Here is an 18,995-nt window from a genome sequence, read left to right on the forward strand (position 1 = left end):
AACACGTTGGACTGACAATCTAAAACATTGTCATAAGAGTTGAATGCAAGAGGCACAAGATCGAAATAGATGGAAAATTATGAGGGAGATCTATGTCCAGCAGTGGATTAGCGAAGATTGAATGATGATGATGATGACTAGAAAAAATATACTAGAACAGAGATTAAATAATACACAAACTAATCTAAATCTAGTATAATACATATATTTAGTTTAAAATACAAGATTACAAATAGTTTGATTATGAAACAAAAATAATGTAATGAGCATGTCAGTTGAAGGTGTATTGTATTTGATAGTTTAAAAGTAATTTATGAACGACTTCCTCAATTGAAACAGAAAAGGTTCAATTTTTCTTTGTTGTATTTGAATCATTTCCCTCTAGTCTGTTCAAAGGATTTTTATGTGAATATGCATAATCATAACGAGTTTCACTTTGGTTTTGTTCATTAGTTTTTACGGTAATTCTATTTCCCTGAAGATCATAAAACTTTGGCTGTCTAGTCTCTGGTACGGAATAAACATGTAGTTCCAAAGGTTGCACATTAGGTTCCCTGTCCATTTGATCATTATTCCTTATTCGTTTGGGAAATGAAGATCGACTAGCCTCGGGTTGGTTTTTTCTACAGCAATTGCAAAAGTAAGCAGCAATTTCATGTCTTCGTGTACAGTATATTATTATAAGGAGTCCAACCACCAAACAAGACAAATTAATTATTATAATATTAGTCAAATCTATTTTTCCGTTATAATATATTTCGGTGGGTGTTATTGCATTATGCACAAATTCTTCTGATTCAATATTACAGAGTGGCGGAGTTGGGGGCAAAATTAAAATTAGAACAGATGCAAGGTGTGAAGATGATATAAGACCAGTACAAGAATAAGTTCCATTATTAACAAAAACATAGTCTACGTTCGTATTCCATGAAGAAACCACTTTTGTCTCACTCAGCTGTATTGTCATCTTAACATTTGGGTTCAGAAATGTTAGATAACGAACTGATTGGTTCGTGCTTAGAACAGACTCCGTGGCAGAACCGTCATAACAGAAAGAACCTTCGTCTTGTTCAGTATTCCATAAAAAAAATACCGTATATCTTGTTTATACCGTAACCTAAAAAATATCACATTTTAGTTACTTTAGGCAAATAATTTATCTTATGAGGTTGTAAAATAACTGTCAGTCAGAATACAAATCTATTTAGCTAATACAGAAGTAAAAACTTCAAAATTTGTGTATTGGTATAAAAACTTTTTTATTAAAACTTGTTAAAAGTGTCTTCCAAAAACTAGAGATCCATAAAGTTTTCGATCTGAATCAAATCATCCTCAGTGCATTTGTTAGTAATTGTAGCTAACACTAAAATTGCAGTGGAGACATCAATATATGGTTTACATATTTAAACTTAAAATATAATGCGACCCTAGGTCGATGACAATGGTTGTAAATGTTAATACTTAAAGAGCAACATGTTTCCTTGCTCAACTGGAACACGTGGTACACTGTCAGTTCAAACGACACAGACCAACTGGAGTTGGTCTTAAATTTCGATCCGATTCAGATCGAAAACCTTATGCATCTCTAATTTTGGGACGACAGTTTTAACAAGTTTTAATAAAAAAGTTTTTATATCAATACACAAATTTTGAAGTTCTTGCTTCTGTATAAGTTTTTTAACTATGTTATACAGCCAACTACTGGAATTCTTCTATTACTTTTAAATATATCTAGAACTCTCCCAAAAAATAGTTAATATTTATTATTTTTAAAGTATTTTTAACAGTTCCATTTAAATAGTTCCAAGTATACCTAGTTAAATACTAAGTACTTAACGAACTTCGGCAGTGAAAAGATGTGGAACTAAAGAAACAAATTAATTAATAAAATCTATAGTGCCACTTTCATCATGACAAACGTGACGTGAGAACCGAAAACCTCCTCATAATAACTAAATTAATAATAAAATAGCCTAGAAAATACCGAAAGAATAGAAATAAATAAGTTTTGGTTTAGGATCCACACCAGTTTTTGAACCCATGATAAGTTTCTTGCGTCTTCGACATTAATCAATGACTTCAAATAACATTATAACACATTGTCAATATAATTAAGGATCCAACGAAAGATCAAGCCATAGTCCTTTCCAGTATTGAACTAAAAGAACTAAAGTTCATGAAACACGTTAATATGAAAAATTACAATACTAGTAAATGATGTATACTTGGGATTTACTCAAAAACTTAAGCCACATTTTTGGATATAACTTTAGCATATGGTAAGGTCTAGTTCTAGGATACAACTTATAAGGATGAGAAGCTCATCAATGTTGGTCTACCAACCTCTTTCGCCGATTTCATTAGATTAGCTTACTCAAATCGATTATTTTCTTAAAAAATCAATCAACAAATTTCAGCTTTAAAAATCAACAGATTTGGTTTACCACAAGAAAGTATTTACGAGTCCAATCCTTTACAGTCTCTATACAATGGATTTGGACAACATTATTTCACAAAAATCTTAAATTTTTTAATACGTTGATGAGTCGTTGTATACACCAGTGAAAAAACAGAGAACAAATGTATAAAGAATATTAGCACTAAATTTATCAAAATACCGAAAGGATTAGATGACTTTGAACTTCCCATTTCTGAGTCTAAAACCAATACCTGTATATCCTCTAGAAACAGAAACATCTGTCAGAACTGCAACTGATACTCGTTTAAACAAAATTGAAGCATTACATAATAAATACCTAAGAATATGCCTTTATTACACCTTCAATCAACAACAACCGTGGGGAGCTGTCTGTGTCCTATCGGATGCATCCCCAGGTGGTGGATAGAGGAATGCCCTAACGGGTCATAGGATTGGTGGGTAGCTGGGAAATAAAAAAAACCAACCGCGAACCAAAACAGACTAAGGTATGACAACCCTAACAGAAGAGTCCCTGGTCCTCCAGGTTATGAGTTGGGCTGGAGGCTGACAACCTCTTCCTGTAAAAAAACATATGTTACGACGACTGTGCAAACGAAAAATGGAACTGAGATTAGGAACATGGAATACCCGAACCCTGTACCGAACTGGAGCACTCACATCTTTACTAGACATAGTGAACACATACAAAGTAGATGTTTTAGTACTTCAGGAAATGCGGTGGATGAGAACTGGCACTCTTTACAAGAGAATCTATTCCATATATTATAGCTGCAATGAAAGCCAACACATAGATGGGGTGGGATTTATTGTAAAACGAAGAACAAAATACATACAGAAGTAAAACACTTCACATTTGTATTTAGGTATAAAACATATTAAAACTTTTAAAAAGTGTCGTCAAAATTTATACAGTAGCATAACGTGACGTTTTGGATCTAGATCAGATCATCTTCAGTGCTTTCTTTTGTAATTGAAGCTAACACTAAAATTTTAGCTGTGACATCAATATATGGTTTTACATTGTTCCAAATTTAAATTCTAATGTGACTCTAGGTCGATGACATTGGATAAAAATTTACTACTTAAAGAGCAACATATTTCTTTGCCCGACTTGAAATATGTTGCTCTTTAAGTAGTAAATTTTAGGATGTTTTAAAAGAAAAGTACTAGGTGAATCTATGGAGCAGTGAATGACAATGGAGTGTGGAGAAGACGGTACAACTTCGAACTTTATAGAATATATACCAGGAACCTGATATCGTAAAACATATTAAGATAGCACGTCTGAGGTAAATAGGGCATGTAATGCGGATGGAGCAAAATTACCCAGCTAGAAAGACGCTCATTGATAGACCCATTGGTCAGAGAAGAGAAGGAAGACCCAGAACAAGATTCTTTGATAACATCGATGAAGACTTGAGAAGTATGGCAATACGTGCTTGGCGGAGAGAGGCGATGGATAGGGACGACTGGAGAGAAATTCTTGAGGAGGCTAGGACCTACGCAAGGCTGTAAAGCCAGAATGATGATGATGATATTGGCATTCTAATTAAACTCGCCTTATAGTAGAAAGTTTCAAAAAAATAGCCGTCATTACAGCATACTTTATACCCATCAACATTCTCTGATACTAGTTTTTACACTCAAAAATATATTTTGTCAGGAAATATGTACTTATTATTTTGAAAATTAAGGAAAAGTATCGAACATCAATCAGACAAATTTCAATGAAATGAAAAACAGATACTGGCCTAATTATAAATATATTTTTACTGATGGATGAAAATAATCTCTAAAAAAAACGGGTGTGGCAGTCCAGTGGGACTGCCGGTAGAAGTTATACTTTTATACACGCGTTCGCCGTTACAAATTTATATTGGAGTCAATCTGCACAATCATTACATATGTAATGCTATAGGTAAGAGAAAGCAGAAAGAGAAACAGAATTAGGTATATAGGTGTATGGTGCATCGTTTGCTGTATATAAACAACATTTGACCTGTAATAGGAGTATAGTAAATAAAGGATTGAATCAATATTTTGATGAAAATGTATATTTTTATTTTCATATATGTATGAAAGGAGATGAATGCAAAAAAAAAATTTTTACACATACTCTGCAGTAAAATTCATTGTTTATTTTGTTATTAATATAAAAATACAATACAATACACTGCAACATAATTCAATATAATAGTACAATACAAATTAAAATGCAATATTCATAAGTATTTAAAAATGACAATATACATAACTTACTTACGCATATGTTTAATTTACCATGATAATAACAATAATAAAAAAATAATAGTAATATTATTAAATATTAAATATATTTACAAAAGGAACATTTTTATTCTCGGGAGAGAAAGAGAGAGAAAATTTATCTTCTGTCTCTCTCTTTACTATATCTTACATATTATGTAATGATTTTGCCGATTTACTCCTGTATAAATTTTCAACGTCGAATGCGCGTATAGAAGTATAACTTCAAAAAATGTTTGTTGAAGATAAAAATAAAAAACCAACAACTCGGATTATGTTGTAAATTTTCATTTTATTTTAAAATTTCCCATTTTTGCGTATTTGCGTATATTACATATATTTAATAAGATTAACATGGGGTTTTTAAATATTTCAAAAACAAAAAAGAAAATTAGTATTGGGATTCGAACTCACATATACCAGCTTATGAACAAGACACGCAAAAAATTTGCTAATTAGACATAACAGTAATGTATTTCAAAACAGTTCTCGGTCATACATTCTCCAGAGAGAAAGAGAGAGAGAAAATATATTTTCTGTCTTTCTCTTACCTATATCTTACTTATGTAATGATTTTGCCGATTCACTCCCGTACAAATTTCCAACGTCGAACGCGCGTATAGAAGTATAACTTCAAGAAATAAAAGGAAGGTAGCAATGAGCAAAACAGAGGGCAGCGCATATTAAAAATTATGATGGAACAACCACATATGATAAAGACATGTATATATATATATATATACATATATATGTTCGGATAAGTTTCCGCGGTCAGATGAATGAAAATTACTGAGTTCTCGGGAAGAACCGCGTTGAGAATTTATAACTTATATATATATATATATATATATATATATATATATATATATATATATATATATATATATATATATATATATATATATATATATTGATACGATTAGGGTTTATAGAAAATAATTTATAAGTTATATACTACATAATATTAGATATTTGGTTGTTTTAAATAAGTTATATACTAGAGAATTTAATAAAAATATATTTATGTGAGGGTATTTTTAATAAATTAGCATATAATAAGTGTAAAAGGTTGTATTTTAATGTTGTAAATATATGTAAGTGAGCCATGTGCCTAGGCAACCAAAAATACTCTCGAATTGACAGATAGAAATTAATCATAATACGAATATAAAGTGGGGTTATAATAATATATTGTTTGAAATGTGTATTTTATTAAATTAGAGTGTTAGTTACTAATTTGAATGTTTATTCTGATCTGAAAAGCCTAAATGTCAACAAAATTATCAATGGAACATGACCGAATTCTCCAGAGTGCAGAATTTGACCTGTGTTTATGTTGGAACATTCTGGAATAATGATTATGGCGGTGGATCGAACAGATATTTTTTCGAGAACATCTATATAGAAGTTAATAGAACGAATGGAACATGATCTCTTACCAGATGGTTCTGGAATATCCAAAAGGATATAAATACCCGTGATTTGGATTCAAGATGGCAGTTTTTAGTCTGAAGTCAAGCAGTCAGAAAGTTTTTAGTCAGAAGTCAAGCAGTTTATTATGAAAGTTAGTAGATTAGTTAGTGAAGTCAATTGTTCACAGTTTTAGTAAGTCAGTCAAGCAGTTTAATAAGAAATATGAAAGTTAGTTGGAGATAGTCCAATTGTTTAATATAGTGAGTTAAATGAAGATTAAAAATTATGCATACATTTAATGCACATTTATAATTATACACAAATAATTATTGAAGATTATAAAAGTATATTAGAAGAATATTGGATGGACATTGGAAGGAATTAAAATTATATTATGATTGGAGATTAGTATAAATCAACTTATAATAATTGGATATTGGTATATTGAAAAGAAGAATAAATATAAATGCTGTTTGCTGGTTTGGTTGGTGGTGTATAAATGCTGGTGAAGAAAACTATATCTTAAATTGGTAGAAGCTGATAATTGGAAAAAGTAATTTCACAAAAAACAAGGATAACTGAAGTACGAAGACATTCAGTGGTGATTAGAATCTATATAGTGGAAAACAGTTCATTTAGGCATTCAGTGAAAGAAAGGTACAAAATTTTGTTAATATAATTTAGTTAGTGTTATAACAATTTCAATTTTGAAGATAGTTTGTTTAAATTTAACATTGTCTATAGAATTTAATTAGTTTTATAAGAACATCAATTTAAAGATAGTTTATTTTAAATTTACATTGGCTAGGTTAGATATATATGTGTGTTTCATAATAGTTATAATAAAGATAATTTAAAAAAGTACTTACAAACTAATTCTTTGAGAACCGCGATAAAAACCCTATATTATTAAAATACTCATTGCTCATCATTCAAACAAAAAACACATCATAACAATATATATATATATATATATATATATATATATATATATATATATATATATATATATATGCAGGAAAACAATAACAACGATGAAGAACATCAATATCGTCGTTTTATTGTATTATAAAAATATTAATTACATTACCTTTATCAAAGTCTTTGACGTCAGTTGGAATTAAAGGAGTTGTATAGTTATTTAAGGGTAAGGTAAATACAAAAGTAAATGCCAAATTATATTGTTTCATGTACTCTCGAACTAGCTGTTTAAAGGTAATTTGATAAAATTTCTTATTTAAATTCATAATCGGATCTATATTAACATCACAGCTATCTCTTATATGGCAATATGTGTAAATTCCATCTGAAACAAAAATAATATTATTTTGTCTAAAAAATGTGGACCGATTATGTTACAATAAGCCAGACACAGTCTTGAATAAACAGTTCGAAGTGTCTATAGCAGGGATTCCCAACGTTCTATCAACTGCCATACCGCCATCACCAGGGAGTCTGGTGATCCCAATCTATACACCTGCTTTGTTGATTACAAAAAAGCTTTTGATCGAAGCATAAAAAATTCATAGAAATTCTCTAACCCATGGGGTTGAACGGACTTTGCTAGGACTATCATATTTAATACGTATTGGAATCACAGTGGCTTCATTCGAACAAACAATGATAGCACTAAATTATTCATGTATTTACTAAATATACAGTTTGATCTTCGTTAGACAAACGTCCAGATGAAGCAAGAAACAATGACATGTTGATAAATAACATAAGGTATACAGATGATATGGTGATCATAGCAGAAAATAAATAACAAAAACGTTAGTGTTCAGCTGAAACTTAAGTTCATCAACTAAAGTCCATAACAATCTTAATGTTATTGTGAATACAGTCTGCAAACGGTTCAAAAATATATATACCTGGGTAGAGAAATTAATTGCTAATTAGACCATTCAAAGGAAATCCGGAGAAGAATTGAAATGAACAGAGACCAGAAAAACATACTGGGATAGATATAACATATAAGTTAAACTCATTTGAAATATTTAGAGAGGTGGTTTTTTGGCCTATTTCACTGCGACCTTTTTACATCTATTGTGGTCCTTTAGTCCTAGATAACATTCTCTAGCCTGACCCATTTTAGAAAGTCTAATAGCTTCGCGACTGTACCTTCCACGTAGCTATTTGCCGGTAGATTTTTTTCTCCTAATGCAAAGAACCGCACATTTACCAGACTGTCACAATGACATAAAATGTGCTCTGCTATTTCTGCTTCGAGGTGACAGAATCTACACAGGTCATCATCTGATAATCCCATAAGCTTCAAGTGCCTATTCAGCTTACAGTGCCCTGTTAGAAGATCTACTATGGCTTTGACTGTTTTCCTGTCTTTGCTTATTAGGTCTGTCGTAAAGTTTGGCGAATGTTGTGTAATGAACTGTTTCGCCTGTCTTTGTCCTGGTGAATACCTCCACCATTCCAGAGATTTGTGAGCTACCCACTTCTTTCCGTTCTTTGGTGTCCGTAAATTTGTCATTAGTAGACTTCGGCAAATATGCATATTGCATATTTTGCATATTGTGCATATTTTATGCAAATATTTCATATTTTGGCATATTTGTATAAAAGTTTGCATAAAGTGCATAAAAGTTCAGATTTTTATACTGTATTTGAAAATTTTTAAACATACCAATTTATTTCAATTCTTGTATAAAATTTTGTAGTCATTTTAATCAAGAAATGATCTAAGTACGTAATCTCTACAGGTACAAAACATTTACAATTTCAAAGAAGATCAATTTAAGTAGCCCTCAACATTCTTAGAAAGTCTCGGTCACTGAGGCATTCAGTTATTGGATAATCGCTAAGGGTTCGCTCATTTGCATTTTATGATCTAATCCCCAAATCTATCTACAATTTATTGTATCTTAACAGCAGGTAAACGGCTAATAGTTTTGTTCCTAATTTAGGGATTTTCCAAAATCTCCCAGTTTATTGAATTAGGTACCTAAACATTTCTAATTTGATGCTCAGATTTGTAAATCATTTTTGTTTTGATATTCAAAGCGTAAACACTCGTTGTGCGTAACAAAAAGGAAGATTGTGATTTTATAATGCCTAAAACAACCAGTGCTTCAACTTGGATTAAACCTTATAAAGAGCTGTCTATGGATATGGGAAAAATCTACTGTTCTGTCTGTGGCAAAATTGTAAGTATCTAATATTTTCTATTAAATATCTAATATTTCATACATACAGGGTGTTTCCAAATGACACTTACAACGTTTGACTGTAGATACTTCTCGAAAAATTGAACAAAACGATATAGTTAATGAGGGGTCAAACTTATTTACTTTTCGAGATACAGGGTGTTAAAATTAAAAAAAAATTAAATTCTTTTAGTTAATAACAACAATAACTTTAAAACCAATAAACGTATTTACTTGAAATTTAGTACTCGTAGGTTGTTTTTAAATGAAAAATAGCTTCTTTTAGTGAGAAAAAATTGTCCATGGTACAATACAATGGTGTGTATTTAGAAAAATTTTTCACCTTTACTTTTTTTTATGAAGTCAGCTATTCTAAAACACAATTATTTTTATTGTAATTGAATTAACAAAAAAAAAACTTTTGTTGAATTTTAAAATAAGTTATATGATGTACTAATGGTTAGTAACAAAAACTAATTTGTGGATTAATACTGCATTTAAAACACTTAGCGAGTGTTTTTTTTTCCAAACCAGTTATTTGATTAACCAAAAACACCTTGTATATTTTTATATTTTAAAGGTTGGGTTAAAATAAAGGTTTTTATTTTTATTTATAGATAGCATGTGAGAAGAAATTTCAGATAGACCAACATGTGAGAACTGCTTCACACAATCCAAAAAAAAAGGAAAAATAGGAGGAAAACATCAAACTTCAATGGCTAAATGTTTCCAATCTACTTCAAAAAAATTAGATGAGCAAGAAACTTTTAATGAAGACTTGTGTCGTGCATTAGTGTCTGCAAACATACCGCTTTCAAAATTAGCAAATGTAAATTTTAGTTCGTTTCTAAAAAAATATTGCAAACTTAATGTTCCAAGTGATCGGTCTCTAAGAAGAAATAATGTGAACGGGCTATACTCGTCGGTGTTAATTAATATTAAGGAAGAAATTGCAGATAATTATTTTTACATATCTGTAGACGAAACCACTGATTCCTTAGGAAAGTATATTGCTCATTTATTGATTGGTGTTCTTAAAGAAGATACCTTACCAAAATCTCATCTTATTTCATGCCAGCAACTTGAGAAAACAAATGCTTTAACAATTTCGCGTTTTATACAAGAAACATTAGCAACTTTTTTTCTTCCGACAACTATTCCTTCTAATAAATTACTGCTTATTTTATCGGATGCTGCTCCTTATATGGTGAAAGCAGGACAAAATTTAAAAATATTTTTCCCAGATTTAATACATGTTACTTGTGTAGCGCATGGATTAAACAGAGTTGCAGAGGAAATACGAAAAAAGTTTCCTCTTGTAAATACCATGATATCCAGTGTCAAAAAAGTATTTCTTAAATCTCCTATAAGAATTCAACTTTATAAAGAAATGCTACCTAACATTCCTCTTCCACCACAACCTACTTTAACGCGATGGGGAACATGGTTAGAAGCAGCTAATTTTTATGCAGATCATTTTGTTAAAATAAAGAACATAATTGATACGTTAACAGATGAAATTTCCCAATCTCTTTTGGATTCTAAACAAACTTTTCAGAGTAACTTGCTTCAACAAGAACTTTTATTTATAAAATCAAATTTTAGTTTTGTTCAAAAAACAATTACTCAGTTAGAATCACCAAAACTGTCATTGTTCGAAAGTACAGCATTAATAAAAGAATTTGCGTCATGTTGTCGGAACGTTAGAGGTAATATTGGAAAAGATATTTTAAAAAAATTTGAAGCTACTATGGAAAAAAATAAAGGTTACCATATTCTTTCTGAAGTAGTCAGTGTTCTAGCTGGAAATATTTCGGAAACAATTAATTTAGAACCAAATGTTTTGGTTAGTTTGAAAAATGCTCCCGTTACATCAGTTGATGTTGAACGAAGTTTTTCCATATATAAATATATGTACTCAGACAGAAGCCACAAGTTTTTGTTAGAAAATTTTGAACACCACTTGGTCATTTATTGTTACCATAATTCTAAATAAGTTTATTCATACTTAAAAATGATGTAGTTACTTAAAATAAATGTAAATCTTAATGAATAGTAGGAAATATTTAGTTATGTACACTTTTTTTTTTAAATAAAATTGTTACTATTTTACGATTTTTTTATTTATTTGTATGCATATTTTGTAAAATATTTGCATATTTTCGGGTAAACACGTGCATATTTATGCGCATATTTTCTACATTTTTATTTGCATATTTGCCGAAGTCTAGTCATTAGCTTTCATTAGGAAACCTACTTCTTTGGTTGTAGCACCATCCTTTGCCAGGACTTTATGGATCCGAGAACATGCCGGGATATCTGTAATCTCCTCGCAAAAGTCTTTCCATGAATTCCTTTTAGCTTTGCGAATTTCTTCATAGTATAGCGTTAGCTTATACCTGTAGGCATCCCAGTCTTGGTTACTTGTGGCTTTATATATTTATAAATATGGCAGTTTAGAAGAATGTTGCGAATAAGTTGGACCACAAGAACAACCAACGTAGAAGTGTTTTCAAGGATAAATACTCGCCCACATCTCTTGAAGATTGTTAAAGTTATTAAAACCTCATATCTCGGGCATATAATGCACCACGAGGAATACGAACTAATTATTAAGGAAAAAATTGAAACATTTATAGGACGAAAAAAAAATTGTGGCTCAGGAATATAGGGTAAAGGGTAGTAAAGTAACATACGTTTAGTAAAGTAACATACGTTAATTGTAAAAAAGGGACACTTAGGCGATCTTAAAATTGGCGTATTTAGCTAATCTTACTTTATCAATAATAAAAATAGTGAGTGTTTTTTCTATTTTGCCAATTTCTTATTTGGTTCATAACTTTTTAACTATACTGTATATTGTCTTTATATTTGGCACGCATATTCTTTAAGGTATTTAAACGATTAATTTATTTATAATTATAAGAAATCTAGGTCCGAATTAAAAGATATTAGAAAAATATTGCTACCCAAAAACAATACCCTGTTCATTTTGAATAATTACTTTAGTTTGGATAATAGGTATTTTTCGGCAAATTTTCGATGTTTCTTTTCTAATTTTTAAGATACTACTGAAGACTCTGATAATACTTGCGCCCATGACTGGCCTTTTGGCTTTGCCAGTGCCATTAACTTAGGAAAAAAAATACTTGCGCCAATGCAAGTACCTCCATAAAACGCAGTTTTGGTGAAATCTTTTCTCCCCCTACAGATTCGGCACTTTCATTACAAAATCTGTTCCCAAAACTCAAATCCATATTCTCCAGATATTATTGGTTTACAGGTGACAAACTTAAAGACCAATCAATTGTACAACTCTAAACTTTTCACTTATTTCGCAAATACCGTACAGATCCAAGTCGTGTAAGCGGTGGTGTAGCGATGCTAGTAAACAAATCCATCGAGGCGGTGCAAATTCCAATAGTTAGTGATTTGAAGGCTGTCGCTGTCAGAATCTCAACTACAAGTAAATTTTGAAAGCCTTTGAAGGTTATTAGAGCAATTGCCACGTCCTCGTATAATTCTAGGCGACTTTACTGCTTACAACATAATATGGGGGTCAGATCACACATCTGCCAGAGGCACAAGTATTGTCGATATCTTAGATCAACCTAATATAAATTTTCTTAATGACGGGATTCAATATTTCAAAAGGGTATTCATTATGCATTGATTTAACTCTCTGTGATCAAAATTTAGCTCATTACCTCAGTTGAGATGCTCTATCAATATAATCGAAAATTCTCCGATTATATTGATACTAATATTTCCACTTTGAAAATAACAGACGATACTAACTCAATTATGTGCTAAAAGCAAGGGTCCAGCTAACTGTCAAAACTGCTAAATCATTTTCATGGAGTAATTACGTATCGGAAATTAATAGCAATACCCCTCTCTTTGATGTCTGGAACAACGTTAAAAAAATATCTGGTCTACACACTTCACACAATTTCAAGGGTTTAAAAGAAAATAGTAATTTCATAACATCAAGCAGTGATATTGCAAACATTTTTGGGAGAATCTATCAAAGCCACTTATCGAATCAACAGTATACAGCCAATTTTCTTAAAGTCAAAGAATTCGCCGAACAAAATCCTGTACATCCATTAAAAGTTCAAAATAATTCAAAATAATTCCTTAAACCATCCTATCTACTTTCAAGAGATAAACTCAACTCTTCTTAACCTGAAGATTGTAGTCCTGGACCTGATGGTATTCCTTCAGCATTTCTGAAATATCTTCCTGTTTCAGCCATAATGTATCTCTTAAACATATTTAACAAAATTTGGCTATAATATAATATTTGGCTAAAATATATAATAGTCATTCCTCTCCTAAAACTGAAAAACCTAAATATGACCCAGAATCATACCGACCCGTTTCTCTGACATCGACAACGTGCAAATTACTAAAAAAATATTGTTAACTCTAGACTCTTATATGTTTTGGAAAATTCCAATTTATTAATCTCCGAGCAACATGGCTTTAGAAAAGATCGGTTAACCACAGACAACATTTTAGACTTGGAAAGTGAGATACATGAAGCTTTTGCTACAAAAAAAAATGAGTTGCTATATTTTTTCATTTAGAACGTGCATTTAATAAATCTTGGAAGTGCAACATTTTGAGACAACTTCATAACTAGAATATTCAAGGTTACTGCCTTGTCTTTATCTTCATCCAAAACTTTTTCAATATCAGACCTTTTTAAGTAAAAATAAATAATATTTTTTCAAATATTTATCGTTTGGATAATGGTACAACCCAAGGATCCATGCTCAGTACAACATTATTTCTAGTGGTAATAAATGATATAATCAAAAATATTCAAGCACCTTTACAAGCCCGATTTATAAGCTGACGCATAGTGGTTATATATTAAAGGCAAAAATATTTCCTTAATGTCCTCAATTCTTCAAAACTTTTTAGATACTCTCGAAAATTGGTCCCACCTTACAGGTTTTTAATTTTCAATAGAAAAATCAATAGGAGCTGTATTCTCTTTAAGCTCCTTGCCACAACCGCCAACCCTGAGAATCTATGAGAAGCAGCTGGAGTTTAGAGATCATCACAAATTCTTGGATTTAATCTTTGATTCAAAGCTTACATGGTAAGATCACATCTCACAACTTATCCTTTCCTGAAATAAAAGATTAAATGTGTTAAAATCTCTTTGTAACAAAAACTGTTACTCAGACCAATCCACTCTACTTCTTTTGCATAAATCTTTAATACGTTCTAAGCTAGATTATGGAGCAATTTCCTATTTCATTGCTAATTAACCTCTTCTTAAATCAATAAATGTCATTCATAATAAAAGTCTTAGATTAATTATAGGGGCTTTTCCAACTTCCCCGGTACCCAGCATTTATGCTCTTTTACGAGAACAACCGCTACATCACCACCGCATGTTCCTTGCCCTATCATATGCAGCCTCAGTCGCATGTAACATTTTAAAACCAATAAATCAAAATACTTTTACAAATAAATATATAAACAAATTCCAAGATATTCGCTATACTAAAAAAACCATATTACGAAAGAATTAAATCCATACTACAAAATTTAAACACTAATTTTCCGGATGTTTTCTCCTCAGATATTAAATACCCTGAGCCTTAGCTGATCGATCTACCAATCTGTGATAGATCTCTGGCTTATTTCGATAAATTCAGTACAAACAATTCTCTTATTCGGCTAAAGTTCGAAGCCCTCTTAGAAAAGTACTCCGACTACTACAAAATCTATATAGATGCATCCAAGTCCGAAGACGGAGTGGGGGCATCAATCCATTTCCTTAGGAAACAATATTCTTTTTCGTCTACCCCCAGTATATAGCGCATATTCAGATGAGCTCTACGCTATATACCGTGCTGTGAAACTTTTTAACGGGCTTACCTTCACAAAAGCCCTGATCATAACAGATTCCCTTCATCATCATCATCATCATTAAGCCTCAAGAGTCCACTGCTGAACATAGGCCTCTTCCTCATGTTTCCAACCCCGTCTATCTTGCGCCGCTCTCATCCAGTTTTTATTGAGTCTTCTTAAATCGTCAGTCCATCTTGTAGGTGGTCGACCGACGCTTCTCTTGTCTTCCCTTGGCCTCCATTCCAATAACCTCTTTGTCCATCGCCCATCTGTCATTCTGGCTATGTGTCCTGCCCATCTCCATTTTAGTCTGGCTATCTTCTCGATGATGTCAGTCACTCCGGTTCTTCTCCTGATGTCTTCGTTGGTTATTCTGTCTCGCAGAGTTATTCCTAACATGGACCGCTCCATTCTTCTCTGCGTGACTCTCAGTTTGGTAGCTGCTGCTTTTGTTAAGCTAAGTGTTTCTGCTTTGTACGTCAAGACTGGGAGGACGCACTGATAAATACCTTTCTCTTTAGGCATGTGGGCAGCTCACTTTTAAAAGTTTCTCTCAGTTTTCCAAATGCTGTCCACCCAAGGCCGATTCTTCTCTTCAGTTCATGAGTCTGGTTATCCCTGCCAATCATAATTTCATGTCCCAGGTATTTATATCTATTTACGAGTTCTATTTCTTTCCTACCAATACTAATGTTCTGGTTGGGTACCAAATTGGTCATGATCTTCTTAATCATCATTAAAACATATTTTTCCGAAACATCCTTTTGAAAAGTTAATAAAATACCAACTGTCCTAAGCTCATCAACATAGAAAAAGAGTTCAATTTTTGTGGGTACCCTCACACGTCGGAATAAAGGGAAACGAAGAAGCTGACTGGACTGCAGGCAATTTTAAGCAATTATTCGGAGCCTATAGACAAGTGTGTTTCCAGTGACTTAAAAAGCTTATTTTAAACATATCAAGGTAACACACTCTTATCTTTTCACAAAGAATAACCCACCCATATGTGATCAGTGTAACGTTCGATTGATAGTGGAACACTTTTTAATAAATTGTGGTAAATATAAACAAGAAAGACATCGTTACAATATTTCGAATTCTCTAGCAGAAGCTCTAGGTCAGGCGTGTTCCTATGATAGTATAATTAAACATATAAGATATTTAAACATTTTCTATAATCTACAATTATTCAATTTTGTCATTTATATTAATTTGGTTCCGTCTCTAATAACCTTTTGGTGCACGCGACTTTTTTTCTAATAAAAAAAATTCTCTTTCCAAATAAAGAATCCATTTTTAAAAAATCTAATGCACCGGGTGTTGTTTTTGAGTCGAAATATTTTTCTAAAATTTTTTAATCCAGACCTGATTTCTTATAATTATACATTAATAAATTGATTGGACACCTTAAAGAGTATTCGCGTGTCAGATATAAAAAAAATACAGTGTGGTTAAAAGTCGAAAAATAAATAGAACACCCAAAATCCTTGTTTTGATAAAGTATTACCCATTAAGTATGGGGTTTCTGTGATTGCCTAAGTCTCCTATTTTTTCTGTTCATCATCCTCATTATCAGTAGCTCGACAACCCTTTCTGGGTTTCTGGGTCCTGGCTTGTTCTAGGATTTTCCGCCATTATGTTCTATTCCTTGCTTTGTTTTTCCAGTGGATAATCTTAAGTGTGTTCATCTCTTGTTCCACTTGTTCCATGTATCTAAGTTTGGGTCTTCCCTTTGACCTTCTCCCTACTGGTGCCTCATTATATGTTTTGGATTTCACTCTCTAACATCCGTTTAACATAGCCCATCCAGCGCAGACGTCCGAACTTTATGGATGTTATGACCTCGGGTTCATTGTATGCTGTGTATAGTTCAAAATTATATCTTCTGCGCCATATGTCATTTTCTTTCACCCCCTTATATATGTGTCTAAGGATTTTTCGTTCAAACGTACCTAATAGGTTCTCATCGCTTTTCGACAGTGTCCATGCCTCTGATCCATATACAAGGACCGGTTTTATCAAGGTCTTGTATATTTTGCATTTGGTTTTTCTTGTGATGTTAGATCTTAGATGTTTAATTAGTCCATTATATATTTTATTAGCGATATGTATTCTTTTCTTAACTTCTTCACTGACATTGTTATCTGCGGTAAATAGTGAACCTAGATATGTAAAATTTTTCACGCTTTCGATGTTATAGTCTCCTATTATCAAATTCTGTAGGTTTCTTTGCTCTGTCGATTTGCTGACCTTCATGTATTTGGTGTTTATTTCGTTAATGTTTAGACCACTGTTTTGTGCCGCTCTTTCTATCGCATTAAATGCTTCTATCATATCTCTTTCGCTTCTAGCTATGATATCAACATTATCTGCAAATGCCAATATTTGTACACTTTTTGTTATTATTGTTCCTCTGGTGTTGATTTTTGACTCTTTAATGTGATGTTGAATAGAATACAGGATAGGGGATCTCCCTGTCGTAGACCCGTTCTCACATGGATTGTATCTGTTAGTGCGTTTTGAATTCGAATTTTGCTTTGTACTTTAAGAGTTTCTTTTACTATATCAATGAGTTGATTTGGAATATTAAACTCTTTCAGTGCATGGATCAGAAATTCTCGATGGATGCTATCATAGGCACTCTCAAAATCAATGGAAAGATGATGTGTGTCTATATTATATTCACTTGTCTTTTCCAAGATTTGCCTCAAGACGAAGATCTGATCTATTGTGGACTTCTGTCTGCAGAAACCACATTGATATCCCCCAACTATTTGTTCCGCATATGGTCTCAATCTGTCATACAAAATATTTGACAGTATTTTATATGCCACAGTTAGCAGCGTTATTGCCCGTTAGTTTTTACATTGAAGCTGATCTCCCTTGTTATGTAGTGGGATAATTACTCCGGTATTCCAGTCTTGTGGCAGTTGTTTATTATTCCATATGTTCACTATTATTTCGTGTCTCGCATTTAATAGGGGGCTCCGCCTTCCTTTATTAATTCTGCGCTAATGTTGTCTAATCCAGGTGACTTGTTGTTTTTTTTTTGTTTATGTATGTTAATTTCGCAAAAAACACCCTCTATAAGAAACTGAACCAGAACTAAAGAAAAAGCTCTCGAATACGAAGCCCACAATAGACAGGAATTGCTGGTAAATAACCTTAATAGAAAGGAGGGGGACGTTTTCAATAGATTCAGTTGTAGGAAAATTGCATGGGTTTGTAGATATATAGAATCAATTAATTAGAAAGCTCGACAACTAAATATCAAATACTATTAAGAACAAGTTTTTAGTAAATTTATGGTTTAATCGAAAATCAAAAAATGCAAACTACAAAATATTTTAGTTGCTGTTAAATTTTTCGCTCAAAAAACTGAATTAAAACTCGACAAAACTTATCTTATTTAAATAATAATACCTGTTACATTAAGCAAATCTTTATATTTAGCTCCAATGCCGTAAGCCCTGTAGGTTGTTACTAGCACGGACCAGTCCCCATAACCAGTTGTTTGCAAACAGTCACTTAAAATAGGAGAAATCAACCTTACTATCACTAAAAATTTAATTAAAAATTTCATAGTTTTTAATCATCTACTCACTACACAATAAAATTATTTTTAAATTAGCAAGGTTTGCAGTTTGGTTTGAGGTTAGTTGGTATTATCGAGCACAAATGATAAGAAGGAAATTTGTATACACGTAAAATCATATTCTATGAAAATTTACTTTCTGTGGCTATAAAATAATGTTTTATCAGTATTTATCACTTATTTCTTTACAAAAAATTATAATTATTAATACATAATATGTCTTTGATATTATTATATAAATTTT

The 18,995-nt window shown here is 31.8% G+C and overlaps 1 long non-coding RNA gene across 1 annotated transcript; it reads right to left on the bottom strand.

Moving 5' to 3' along the window:
* Positions 1–292: 292 nt before the first annotated feature.
* LOC140444702 (uncharacterized) lies at positions 293–18,704 on the bottom strand. The gene is made up of 3 exons (XR_011951322.1): positions 18,580–18,704; positions 7,209–7,424; positions 293–1,117 (listed from the first exon to the last, which is right to left on the bottom strand). It is a non-coding gene; the product is annotated as an uncharacterized lncRNA (long non-coding RNA).
* Positions 18,705–18,995: the final 291 nt, after the last annotated feature.

This window comes from Diabrotica undecimpunctata, chromosome 6 (assembly GCF_040954645.1).
Source record: "Diabrotica undecimpunctata isolate CICGRU chromosome 6, icDiaUnde3, whole genome shotgun sequence".
In the NCBI taxonomy this organism is placed as follows: Eukaryota; Metazoa; Arthropoda; class Insecta; order Coleoptera; family Chrysomelidae; genus Diabrotica; species Diabrotica undecimpunctata.